The following is a 12177-nucleotide window of genomic DNA, read 5'->3' on the forward strand; positions in this document are numbered from 1 at the left end:
TATGCACTCTGTTAGGAGATTTACAAAAGACTGTTAAGTCTACCTTGTTAAAGGATTTACAAAAACTAATTCACCTATTAGAATGAAATAGTGGATCTGATTACAACTGATTGCTGATAAGATCCGCTATGCTCTGATTCACCTTGATGTGATAGATAAAACTTTTCTGCTCCAAAACTTGACCTTGCTGAATACCTTCACAACTCAGCACACATACTTTCGCACGCATGTATTTCTTTCACACTTTCACATTTTCATTCATTACCATTACATTTGAATGATACAATACATTGCATATATATACCATCCAAATAAACAATACATGCAAGGTCGGCCAAAACAACAAGTGCAAATCTCTATACAAAGTCGGCCCAAGGTAAAAACTCGGGTTCACTGAACTGACTCGGTGTCCTTCTGATACTCGGCGTCCACTACGTTACTCGGCATCGTCATGCACTCGGTAGAAGTGAAGGCACGGTCCATACTAAACACTTCAAGTAGTTCTGAACTCGGTAACCACTAGAGACTCGGTAGAAGAGATGTCACTCGGTGAACACTTCTATCTGAACTGTAGCTCGGTGATCAAAGGAAACACTCGATAGAACCTTGTGACTCGGTGATAGTTAGTTTCCTTGATAACCGTCTGAGCTCAGCAAAATTAATTTCCTTGATAACCTCAGGAGCTCGGTTATCACAAAGTTCTCGGTCAATACTAAGTACATCTTCACTCAGTCAAAATTGATTCCTTTCTTTACATCGAACACTCGGTAAACACTGGCTGCTTTGTTCACCTCGATCACTCGGTAAACACTGACTTCTTTGTTCACCTTGATTACTCAGTAAACACTGAGAACTAGGTAAAGCTTGGCTTACAAAGGAATGTCCGGTGAGAGCTCAGTAAGCATTCAGAATCCAATAAGTGTTGTAACTAATGACAAAAATGTATTATAATGCCAACAATCTCCCCCTTTGGCATTAGTGACAAAAACACTTATGAGACAAAATTTATCTGACATGCTGATGACTGATTCTGAATATGCATAGCTTCATTATATACAACTCCCCCATAGAATGTACATACAGTATTTACATGAGCTGTATATCTCTTCCTTTGTACAATTTCTCCGAAAACACTTATTCACCCATAGTATACATATCCAACAATAATCTCCCCCTTTTTGACAATAATGCCAAAGAATAAAAGAATATATATACTTATATAGAAACACCAAAATGAGAGATGAACTCTGAATGTACCTAAAGAATAAGCTGGAGAGTCTTATCCCAATTCTCTTGCAAGATTTTGCAGGTGGAAAGAGCTACTTGAACTTCAGCCGAAAGTTCAATCACATGGTCTGCAATGGAGAAGTTATTATCATGGATTAATGTCTTTGAATGTGCAATGTGCTTCTGCATTGAATCCATGATGGGAAGGATCATGTTTTGGATATCTATCAATGTAGATCAGATCCTTGCCTCTTCTCTCAATAGCTCTGCCTGCTTCTCTGAAAAAAATTTGATCCTGAGGTGATGAGATGAGCTTGAACTGGGGTCAAGCTTCAAGTTCTGTGCACTCACCTTCAGATCCTCATCAATTTTATTTAGTTTCTCTCTTATTCCCTTAGTGTACTTGGTAACATCACAAAGCTAAGCAAAAAGAGATGTTACATTATTAAAAGAATTTTCCATATCTGCCAAAACTGAGGTTAATGCAACCTGATTTATTGCAATGTTCTGGGCAATGTGCCCCAACACCTTATTATCAAATTTCTTTGCTACACGCTCAATCAACTTTTCTTTTTCGGAGGCATCTTCATTGAATTTATTAACTGCCTCTTCCAATTGAATCAAAATGTGTTGAGAAGTATCAACATCAAAACCTATAGCCTCAGTAATTATGTTCCGGGCATCCTCAATTATCCTGTATTCCTTATCCCTTTCCGATCTTAACTGCATCTGAGTAGCCTTTTTCTCAATAAGTTAACTAGCATAGCTCATTTCTTCAATGGTAGCATTATCAAAGTCAATCTTTGGAATTACTATCTCTGTGTCCAAGTCAATGTCTTCAGGAATTTCCTTTCCAGTGATCATAAGTCTTAATGGTTGCTTTTGTTTGACTTCTGAGATGACTGGTTTGACCTTTGGAATAGACACAATAGTAGAGACAGAAGGACTAGCAGTAAAAACTGGGATGCTTGAGGGTTGAGTGCTAATAGAAGTATGTACAGGGTCAAAAATTTGAGTACTGGCCAAAAATAGTGATACACTCGATAATATAGTATCTAAGCTCACTGTGCCTGAAGTAGATGGCAACAAAATTGTAGAACAAATTGGAGTAGTCAAAATTGGAGAACTCACAGCAATACCAACTGATGATGATGGAGTCGAGGAGGCCAACTTGGTAGATGAAGAGGGGTGCAGCTCGGTAGACGAAGAGGGATGCAGCTCGATAGATGAAGTGGTAGTCACTTCCACTGATGATACCTGGAGCTGAGATATGACAGGTGTAGATGGTAAATCTGGTGTAGATGAACCTGCTGAAGCTGACTCCAACCTTGATGATGTCACAGGTTTAGCTGGGGAGTGAGGAAGGGATGCAATAACTGCTGCTGCAATTTTTACCAGATCATCCTCATTATCTTCCTCTTCAGCTTCTTCCTCTTTGTCTTCTTCCTCTTTCTCTTCCATCATTGCATGCAACTCTCCTAGTGTAACTGTGATGGATGGAGCACTATCTGATTCATCACTGCTGCTGCTGCTGCCATCATCCTTTATTTCTACTGGGTCTACACTGGGCTTATGTAGATGATAGATATTTTTCCACATGTTTGTAGCATCATTTACAACATGCTCTATATCTTTGATCAAAATCAAACAAGTGTGGAATCTGATCATCATTTTACCTTCATAGGTTTTCAATTCAGATTTTACCTCTGCTCCAGTGAGACTAGGCCGAAGATTCTTCAAGGATTGCTCATATATATCTTTTACCGTCTTGGTGGCTAACTCCCATCTTGACTGTACTCTCTCCAGTAGTTCTTTAGAGATATGAGGAGCAATCTGGTCCGGGGAGTATTTCCATTTTCCCATTTTGTTAAGTACCAGTTCCTCAATCTGCATTTTCTCTGCATCAGTCCTTATCTCAAATTTCAATGCCTTGAAATTTGTGATGCCAGCTCCTTCTTCCAATGATTTGAGCCTTTTCTCGAATGTAGGTGTAGGCTTGACCAATTCAGGTTCCTGAATACCTTTTCTTGCCCTCCGAGTAAATACTGTAGTAGGCTGCTTCTTGGGCTTGGTAATGATTACCTTTCCTTTCTTCTTTGCCGGTTGCTCTTCTTCTGATTCTTCTTCTCCTTCTTCTTCTTCTTCACTTTCTTTATCTTCACCTTTTCCCTCGATGAGCATAAGAGGACCCATTGCAGTTTTCAGTTTGGCCACTTTCCTCTTACCTTTGCTGATGGCCTGTGGAATTTTGATTTCTAGTTCAATTCTGGCCTTTGCTTCATCATAAGTGCCAAAAATCCGTTGCCTTGGGTCTACTGGCTCATTTACCAGTGCTTCAATGATATCCTTTGTTTCATCAATATTTACCTCATATGGAAGAGGTTTCACCCATGCAACTCGGGGTCTAACTGCCTGTATGTACACCTTGTCATAGTCAACCATAAAACATACGTCATCTTTATATTCTTCAACAAGCCTAGGAGGAATTCTGAATCGGTTATTCATCCTCTCCTTAAAGTCTTCAAAATAGTTATCCATGATACTATCAAAATTTTCTCCCATCTCAGCTATAAAATCTTTAATCTGATACAAAATTGGGACATCTTTTCTCCATTCTACGGTTCCCTTTGATGGAAAGAATTTTTGTACATAAAATAGTAAACATATTAACAGAGATCCAAATTTACAGGGGTTATTCTTCGATGTCCTTATACTGTCCATGTTCTTGTTTAACTGCTTCAACATTACTTCTGACAAATCAAACTCAAGATTCTTCTTTACAATTTTCAGGGCCAAATCCACAGCTTCACACGGTACACTATTTAACCTACTAGAACTATATAACTTATATGCAATAATATGTATGCCAAATCTTAGTTTCGGATCTATTACAGTGTTAACCTTCAAACCTCTACCGTCCCACTCGGCTAGGGTTTGCCTCTGTAACTTATCCTGTCCTAGGGTTTTGGTGGTTTTGGCTTTGCTGAGCATTGGGAGACCTGTGATTTTGTGAATCATCTTCTTGGTTATCAAAATGGGTTGTTCCAACCACAACTGACCATTATGTACTCAACTCAAGATATACCTAATCCATTTGGTTTGGAAGTTTCTAGGCATATGCGCGATGTGAGTCAAACTTTTAGTTTCCAAATGCTTGTGCTCGATTTTGAGAGAACCATTTACACATAACTCCGCTAGGGCATTATCCATGTCCAATGTCCCTATTTCTTGAATAGCACACTTAAAATGAGTGCGAATGTTGTTCACGAGGAGTACCTTGGGTGGAATCTGTGATTGAGCTCCACTGGGATCGAGCGATTCAGCGATGGCAGGAACTAGCTTGAATGTAGGTGCCTTCCATTCCGTTCCCTTCACAAGCATTTCGAAACCCTTCTTCGCCTTGCTGCTGCTGGTGTTTGCGGATGCCATTGCTGCTCGGTGAGTGAAAAGGTTTCGTAAGAATACTTCGCTGGAAAATCTCTTCAAATCGCTTGAACTTGCTTGAAAGCCTTTTTTTTTCCTGTGTAAATCTCGAATTCGAGGTGAAAAATGAGGTCGAAATCTGCCCTTTTGATGAAAAATTTGCCATTAATGTTTAGTACGGAGGTAGCTGTGATCGACAGACCTTCATCCAGTAGCTCGGCTTAAACTTTGCAACTCGGTGACCAAAAGAAAATAGGTTAAACCGACCTTAACTCGGTAAGAGAAGAACCAACCATGCTCGGTAAGTGCAACTTGGTGAAAGAAGCCTTATTGCACCCGACTGAGCTCGGTAAGGTCATGTACCGACCATGATCCTGATGTATCTAAAATACTGATTTGATCATATTTTCATTTTAGGACTACTAGGATATTTCTTTGTAGATACAGTCGTGGTCTTATCCTGATGAGTCTTAATTGGAAATGGTAGAGTCACTCACTTCTTGAGTGACCATTCCATCACTTGAATTATCTGGCTCGGTAGACTTAGGAATCCATTGCTGCTTCATTTGCTTCCGAATATTGTCTACTTTGATTTTCTTCTCATCCTCAACTTTCTTTATGTTCATGCATTTTTTAGATATATGACCAAGTTCTATACATGTATAACATCTTACAGTGGTATCCCTTTTTCTTAGGTGATGCCTTGCACAGTTTATGCCAGTATGACCATATTCTCCACAATAATGACATCTGCACCAAGTGTTGTAGTCCCAACCAAATATTGCTTTGACAAGTTGTTCAGCTGGATTAAATGATTTGGATTTGCATTGTGATGCCTTATGACCTTGCTTTTGGCATTTGTGACATTTACCTTCAAATTTTGGTTTCTCTTTGCATTCATTGGCTTTGTGTCCACGCTGATTGCAATTGTAGCACTTTCCATTAAATTTTCCTTTTCCATTGCTCCAACATTTGTTAGATGTATGACCTAACTTACCACAGTGGCTGCAAGTAGGTCTTTGATTCTTTTGAGTACCCTGTTTGGAGGATTCACCTTCTTCCTTGTATCCAAGGCCTACTTTACCATTTTGTTTATGAAAGTTTTCTTCATTTTATAGATTCAATTGATCCATGTCCTTTTGAGATTTTACCATTCTCTCATTGACTTTTTTTTCAGAGATTAGATTACTTTGTAAGCTTGCATTGATTTGCCTTTCAGTAATTAAGTCATTTCTCAAATTCTCATTCTCAGATCTTAGATTCATAATTTCTTCATTTGCATTAGATAATTGAGTTACAAGATTTTCAAGCTGAGAGGATTGATTATTCCTTACCTCTAAGTCTTCAGCTGCCTTGTTCCTTTGCTCCAAGATTTCATATAGCCTGATGGACTGGATTTCTTGTTCCCTTTTGAGCTTTCTTACTTCTTCCTGCAGAGATCCATTCTTTTCTAAAAGTTCTTTGATTGCTTTGTCAGCTTCATCTGAACTACTTGATGGTGAGAGATCTTCAATCTTTTCTTCAACATACTTATGGTCATTCATTTGCCTTGCAAGTTCTTTTCTTCTTTTCAAGGATTGTGAAAGATGCTCTTTTGCTTCATTGAGTTGAGCCATGGCCATTTTCAGATCTAGCTTTTCATTCTCAATAGTTTTGTCAAGTCTGAATATCTCCATTGTCCTTGATCTTTGCTCAAGCTATGAAACTTTTATCTTGAGAACCTTATTGCTCTGATACCAATTGTTGGAAATATTCAAGATATGACAAGTTATTGAGAGGGGAGGGGTGAATCAGTAACTTTTAAAATTTCAAACAATAAAACTGCATACTGATATATTCACCATTCATCCAAGTAACCTACTATAAGCATGAAACAAAATCATTTGCAATACTTGAACACACAGATTTGGTGACCCAGAAACCTTCCAAATAGAAAGTAAAACTGGGGTGGGGATGAAACCCACAAAGCTTCGTTACTGCAGTATGAAGTTGGCCGGTTAGGGCTTACAATGACCACTTCTGGTGATCTGCCCTGTTAGGAGCACAAAGGATTGCTAGATCCACCTTGTTAGAGGATTTACAAACATACAATAAAGTATGCACTCTGTTAGGAGATTTACAAAAGACTGTTAAGTCTACCTTGTTAAAGGATTTACAAAAACTGATTCACCTGTTAGAATGAAACAGTGGATCTGATTACAACTGATTTCTGATAAGATCCGCTATGCTCTGATTCACCTTGATGTGATAGATAAAACTTTTCTGCTCCAAAACTTGACCTTGTTGAATACCTTCACAACTCAACACACATACTTTCGCACGCATGTATTTCTTTCACACTTTCACATTTTCATTCATTACCATTACATTTGAATGATAAAATACATTGCATATATATACCATCCAAATAAACAATACATGCAAGGTCGGCCAAAACAACAAGTGCAAATCTCTATACAAAGTCGGCCCAAGGTAAAAACTCGGGTTCACTGAATTGACTCGATGTCCTTCTGATACTCGGAGTCCACTGCATTACTCGGCATCGTCATGCACTCAGTAGAAGTGAAGGCATGGTCCATACTAAACACTTCGAGTAGTTCTGAACTCGATAACCACTGGAGACTCGATAGAAGAGATGTCACTCGGTGAACACTTCTATCTGAACTGTAGCTCAGTGATCAAAGGAAACACTCGATAGAACCTTGTGACTCGGTGATAGTTAGTTTCCTTGATAATCGTCTAAGCTCGATAAAATTAATTTCCTTGATAACCTCAGGAGCTCAATTATCATGAAGTTCTCGGTCAATACTAAGTACATCTTCACTCGGTCAAAACTGATTCCTTTCTTTACCTCGAACACTCAGTAAACACTGGCTACTTTGTTCACCTCGATCACTCGGTAAACACTGACTTCTTTGTTCACCTTGATTACTTGGTAAACACTGAGAACTAGGTAAAGCTTGGCTTACAAAGGAATGTCCGATGAGAGCTCGGTAAGCATTCAGAATCCAATAAGTTTTGTAACTAATGACAAAAATGTATTATAATGCCAACATGCTGAAATGAAAGAACACCTATTTCCTCACCATTTCTTGACAGTGGTAAGATTAGAAAAAATCCATACCAATTATTTTCCACTTCTAGTTTTGAGTGGCATGTAGTTGCAACAACTCTGCAGAATGTTGTTGTTCAACGTATTGATGTGATATAAAATGACATGTGTCACATTGTCACTATGTCATGATGATGTCGCAAAATGTTTACTCATCATGCGACATAGCGACTGATGACATGGTAGGCTGAGGTGGCATAGTGACATGGCAATGCTGACATGTTTGAAGATGCCACATGTCATGATGAAACATAGACTGATGACATGGCAACCTAAGGTGTCATAGTGACATGGTGTTGCTAACATGTCTGAAGATGCCACATGTCATGATGTCACTATATCGTGATGAGAAGTGTCAAACAACAACATGAGATTGTGTTTGCAATTTAATATCTCACACCTAGTAATGTTTCATGACTCACCACTTTGGGAGCATTTAGTCTCCATACCATAGAGCCTAAATTTCAGATTTTGAGTCATTTCAAATTAGTTTGACTAGGTTTTAAATTCCTCAAAGTTGGTCATTTATTGTTGTCATGCTGATGCAATTTATTCTAAATTTCATGAAGCCTTGTTTGACTTGTTACAACTCTAACTTAGTTGACCAAAATGAGAAAATTCCTTTTGTACTACATTTTAAGGGTAAGATAATTGCTATGTTTCAAATTTGATATTATGATGAATCCATTTGATTAGTTTTCAAAAGCAATTCCAAATGCAATTTCTAACTTTTTACTAGTGTCAAGAAATGCAGATTGGTTGGTACCCCAATTCAAGATGTTATAACCTGAAATCCATGATAGGTGAGATCAAATGGATTGCACCACTATGTTTTACTTTAAAAATACTTTGAGTTTTCCAATTTTTAAGTCTTGACAAATCTATCTGCACACTTTCCCAGGTCAATTCCATTTGCAAAAAATGACTTTCTATTAGTGCTTTCAATTTGCAAATTCTAAGTAGCCCACTTTGACTACTCACCAAATGTGTCCTATTATTTTTCATGAGCCCAAATTGGAGATTTATACTCTCCTCATGATAGTTAACCTACATCCCAATTTTCATTTCCCAAAGTGTCAACTTACCCAATTTTTAAAGCCAAATCTAAACACAATTTACTATTTTCTGACATGTTTTCTTGTAGGCAGTTTAGAGAAGGCAACTTTGGTGGTTAATATATTTTGACTGAGAATTTTTCATGAGATGAGATTCAACATGGTGGGAGTATGAAGATCAAAGAATTAGTGTTTTATTTCAGAGCCTAGTTAGAGGTTTGGATCAATTTTTAAAGACAATCATAGGATCTCCTAGCACAAAGTTGACAATTTGTAGATAAATGGTAAAATGAGTTCAATTGATTTTTAAGTGATGTAGTAAGGATTAAATTTGAGTTTAATCAATTAAAGATGCTTATTGAATCAATTTGAAAAGTTAGTCACCCAAAAACAATTTGTTTTTAGCTAGGCCACCATGTGAGTTGACTCCTATGATCAAGATATGGCTTTTCATGCAATTAAGGGCCATAAGCATTGTTGAATTGCAAAGGTGACTTAGTCTTAATGGATTCCCTATTTAAAAAATAATAATTGTCTAGGGAGCCAAAGGAAGGAAAGCAAAATGATAAAGAAAAGTTGTATCTATAGTAGAAAGCATAAACTTGAAGCAGTGAAAGTAAAAAATGTGTAGAGGAGAGTAAGAGAAATCGATTTTCCAAACATCTTGTCTCTTGTCAAGAGGCTTATCTTACCTATCTATATTTGAATCTATATCACTATTCAGATTTCATTGAGAAACGAAGAATTTTAGAGTTGATGATGGGAGTGGCATGGCAGTGGACAATGGCCTCATGCACCTAGTCCTAATGTATTGAATCTTCTACCCTCTAGATTAGATTCAAATGATAGTGTTCATAATAATTGAAGCCAGGGTATCTTTAATAATGATGATGAAGAAAACATGGGTAAATGTATTGGATAGTTAAAAATGATTTATGATCATTTTCATTCATTCAATATACAAGGGGATGGAAGCAAACATGTTTAGGGGACTTATAGTCCACCAACTGAACTTGTGACAAATTCTTCCAAAGAAAATAACAATGCTAGTTCATTTGATCAAGAATCTCTGGTAAGAAAGGGTTTCATGAGTTATGTTTCCAAACACAATAATACATCTAAAGTTTACAAAATCATGACAAATAGATATCATAATCAGCAATCTATTTTAGATAAATCTTTTAAGTACTCAACCCCTGAAAATAAAATTGCTACAAAAACTCCCAAGGGGCTGAAGGTAGACACTTCAGGCATTGATTCTAAAGATAAAAGAAGATTGCACTTTGTTAGACCTCATTCAAGTCCTAAATTCATAGGTGTTTCTAGTGAAATTCTTTGAGCAAGATGAATCAAACGAGAAATAACAGATGCTGGTAGAAATCACACTTCTTCTATAAGAGGTGAACATAGTGTTGTTGAGTGGCAAAGAAAGAATATGAGCTCTAATTCCTCAAGTTCTCTCGCATCAAAAGAAACATCAAAAAATGAATCAATAACTTTAAAATGGAGCTCATCTTAGGAGAATATTGATTTCGATGATTTAAGTCAAAGTGACTCTATGAATTGTGCAAAAATTCTCTTTACAAGTAATGATAGCTAGGATTTTGGACTTGATGTTCAAAGACAAGAGGTCACACAACCCAATGGAATAATGGAAGATCCTATTCTTCCACATAAGAACATGTAGGATCCAATTAATTTGATGAGTATCCCTCACCCATAGTTTTTTAATAGACAACCCTCACAAATTCATGTGTCAATGAATTTTGCACCTATTCCTGTTCATATTTCTCCCTTTATTTTTCCTTCAATGGCATATGGTCCTGCCAATTTGTCGAGAATGGTTCATATAAGCTTTCCCATAACTGAGCCAACTTAGGTAATCAGTGGAAAACCAACTTCCTATTCAAATATCAAGTTTCCCCAAGGATCACAACAACAAAATAAAGAAGCCACATGGAGGAAGATTCACATGCATTTTCTCAGACACAATGAGGATAAAGAGAGTAGAATGTGGAGGAGAAACTAAAAAGCCACAGTTTCAGTAGGTGAGGCCACAACATGGGCAAAATATTTCCCCAAAACATAAAGGAAACTCCACGCAAAACTATCAAAGGAGCTGCTAGGGGAAGCATTGACTCATGTAAACGAAGATGTCAAATTGTTCTTAAGACATTGAATATAGTTTTGTTAAATCAAAACCAATGCCCTAAAGCAAATCACACCTGAGAATGAAGAGTGGACAAAATTTAAGGGAAGACAAGTGAAAATGGCCTACCTGAAACTACAACCATTGGAAGTATATTTAATATGTATACTCTTGGTGACGCTTCTATTCAATTTTTACAGTGCATTTGTGATGGAAGGTAAAACGATTATATTTCATGGTGTGGAGTTTTTGGAGTCATCCATGCCTACTGTAGAACTTGCTATTTTTGAGAAGAATAGTTCACTAATATTAGTAGAGAGCTTAACTTACAAATGTGACCCACTTGATCATTTCAAGCACTAGAGAGGGGGGTGGAACATTTCTAATAAGCATTATTGGGATTCTTTTGGATGTACAAGGATTCCATTATTCGTGATTGGAGCTCTGTGGTTCATTGCCTTTGGGTTTGTTTTGTTTGTGTTTCTCTGCAATCACTTTTGTTGTGGATGGAGGGTGAAGGTTAAACTTCACAACAAGACCTACACCATTTAACTTTGCATCCTCATAGTTTTCAGCTATGTGGAATGCATCAAAGAGGAGATCTAGAAAGAAAAAATGAGCGAGGAAGAACAAAGAAGTCTGTAACTAAAAAAATGATGATAATACAATCGCCATGTAAGATCCCACACTGGTTGTGGAATAGGCTCCTTATTTGTTTAAATACACAAACACACAAGAGCCTTAGTGTCTTAAAGAAACTGCTACTTTTGGAAGCAACAAGTGCATGCGTGGGACCCATGGTCAGTAGTGGACTAAGACTAAAATTTTAACTTAACATGTTGACGCTAGCATGGAGCCTAGACAAGTAAAAATATGCCAAGTGTCAAAAAAAATTTAGACCAAACATGTAGGATGATGCCATGTGGCTAGACCAAGCAATGGGTGGTTGCTCATATTATGAAGTTGCTCAATAGTTAAATAATGCAGGAAAGCACCTAGGTGACATGTGTCAATGGGCCCCACCTAGAGAGGATGTGGCAGGTTCTAATAGAGCAATGAGATGGCAAAAAACATGGACATAAGACCAAATCAAAAGTTGACACATGGTATCCATGGATGAATCACAACAAGTTCAAGTAGACGCACAAGATTGCACCACGTGGTGCATCCTACGGCTGGTGTATTCCTGCATTATGAAGATGCATGGAAGA

The sequence above is a fragment of the Cupressus sempervirens genome, chromosome 7, assembly GCF_028749045.1.
Source record: "Cupressus sempervirens isolate cs-2001-9-10 chromosome 7, ASM2874904v1, whole genome shotgun sequence".
In the NCBI taxonomy this organism is placed as follows: domain Eukaryota; kingdom Viridiplantae; phylum Streptophyta; class Pinopsida; order Cupressales; family Cupressaceae; genus Cupressus; species Cupressus sempervirens.